Source organism: Henckelia pumila, chromosome 4 (assembly GCF_033568475.1).
Source record: "Henckelia pumila isolate YLH828 chromosome 4, ASM3356847v2, whole genome shotgun sequence".
Taxonomy (NCBI): Eukaryota; Viridiplantae; Streptophyta; class Magnoliopsida; order Lamiales; family Gesneriaceae; genus Henckelia; species Henckelia pumila.
The window spans coordinates 122,476,094-122,478,403 of NC_133123.1; the positions used below are offsets into that span (position 1 = coordinate 122,476,094).

The 2,310-nt window shown below is 33.5% G+C and overlaps 1 long non-coding RNA gene across 1 annotated transcript; it reads right to left on the reverse strand.

The window, feature by feature from the left end:
- Window positions 1–389: 389 nt before the first annotated feature.
- LOC140860132 (uncharacterized) lies at window positions 390–1,995 on the reverse strand. Its single transcript, XR_012143603.1, has 3 exons — window positions 1,840–1,995; window positions 1,537–1,595; window positions 390–442 (listed from the first exon to the last, which is right to left on the reverse strand). It is a non-coding gene; the product is annotated as an uncharacterized lncRNA (long non-coding RNA).
- Between the last annotated feature and the right edge of the window lie 315 nt (window positions 1,996–2,310).

The window sequence follows — 2,310 nt, forward strand, 5'->3', positions numbered from 1 at the left end:
TCCTTCCGGTATAAGATGCAATCATTAGGGCAAGCATGAATTTTCTCATAAGTAATCCCTAATGCACACAAGCTTTTCTTTGCATCGTAGAAAGATAAAGGCAATTCGTTGTCATCTGGAAGCATTTCTCCTAACAAATTGAGTAGGTCGGTGAAACTTTTGTCACTCCAACTATATTTGGCTTTCAAGTTGAATAATTTTACAACTGCAGATAACCTTGTAAATTTACTGCATCCAGGATATAAAGGTTTCTCAGCATCTTCAAGTAGATTTTTGAATGTGGTTGGATTCTCAGCATAACTATCAAATGCAGCATGTACCATATCTATTGGTTCCTCGGCGTCAAACTTTGGTACATCTTCCCTTTCTTGATCACGATCATTATTTGAGTTCTTCATCGCAGACCTTTCACCATGCCATATCCAAGTATGATATGTCAAATCTATACTATTAGAATACATGTGTGCCCTTATAGTCTCTACCTTTTTCTTCTTCAGATTACCACATTTTGTACATGGACAAGATATTGCTTCCCGATCCTCGGCATTTTTTATTGCAAATTTCAAGAAAGACTCTACTCCATGCTCATATTCCCTTGATAACCGAGACTTTGACATCCATTCTTTGTCCATTCTTTTAGTAAGTAACACTATAGAGAATAAAAGATATAATGTTAATATGTATATTTTCAAGCTGATGATAACCAAGACTTTGACATCCATTCTTTGTCAATTTCAGGGGACGCAAAGCACATCATTGGCAATTTCAGGGAACTTCTTAAAGAGCTTTAGTATTTTCTGATTCTGATTTTTATACATATCATTGGCAATTTCAGGGAACGCAAAACAAATAATCCATCTTCTGTTTCACCAATTGAGCAGCATATTCATTTAAATAAAAAACAAATAATTACATAGATTAGCCAAACATTAACTAGAATAGCCATAAGCTGGAGTTGGTAGTAATTTGGTGAGAAAAATGAGGTATAACTCAAAGATCATCACCAAAAAAAAAAACAAAAAGGCTGTTATGCCAATTTAAAACAGTTGCCTTGCATGTTCAGGCATAATATATTCTACGGTTTTTATCATGTCAGCATGAACCAGAAAATAAATAAGCATCCACATTTAAACTACAAAATAAAGAATTAAAAAATAATTTTAATAGTCAGCTTAATGGTCAGCAACAAGATAAAGCAGTTCATAGAGTTGGCTACAGAATCGCCAAATATTGGAAGAAATAAAATGTCTAAACAGAATTTCTAATTGATTTCTAATGATGCTCCTTTAAATTTTAATCTCCATATGGAAATAAAAAACAGGACAATGGGAAATTAAGCGTGCTTCCTCAAAAGCAAAAACTCATATATCAAGTATATTGAAGGGCCTTGCGATTGTTTAATCAAACCCACGACATTAAGTTAATCATCAAAATTGATTTCTAATGATGCTCCTTTAAATTTTAATCTCCATATGGAAATAAGAAACAGGACAATGGGAAATTAAGCGTGCTTCCTCAAAAGCAAAACAAGCATACCTGCTGGCCTCTATCAATGGAAGATGATCATTGTGTGGTTTTTCTATCACATTTTGTACCTGGAAATCCATAAATCATTGCATCATTATCATTTGTCGTACAAGTTTTCCTAGACCATCTTTCTAGGCACATAAACTCATGAAAGGGTGAAGAATCTGAGACATATGAAGGCATCTTAGAGCAGTAGATTGATATTTTGCATAGTGGGAACATATATTTTAAACAAAAATGTATATGAAACTTTAGCTACAGCAAACCTTGTGGTTTTGATAATTCCAATGACAATCAATCCTCAATTCTTACCAAAGAAAATGCAGATTCAGTAACTCTTGACTTTCTGGGGGTTGCTTTTTCAAATTCTGCGGCAATATGACAGTGAGCAGCTCTGGTTTTTTAGCACGAAGAGCTCCTCTGATTACGGCAATATTAGTACATGAAGCTCCTGATGTATAAATATGATTTTTCTGCAGAAAAAGAATATGGTTTTGAGACAAGAATTCATACAGAAAATCATGGATATAAATGAGTGGACATCATAAAGAAAAAGAATCAACAGTTAAAGTGATAAGTCAGATTGAAAAATTTCAAAAAGAAGTCACATTTATGTTTTCAATTTAAATAATTTATTTAAGGTGACTTATTTGAGGAAACTAAGGTATGTCGTTGAAATGAGAGAGGATCAGGTAAAGGAGGATTTCAAGAGAGATCGGTAGGAGTTGATGTTCTTGTGAAGATTATTGTGCAGATTTTAGTCGATAATTTGGATTTCGTGTC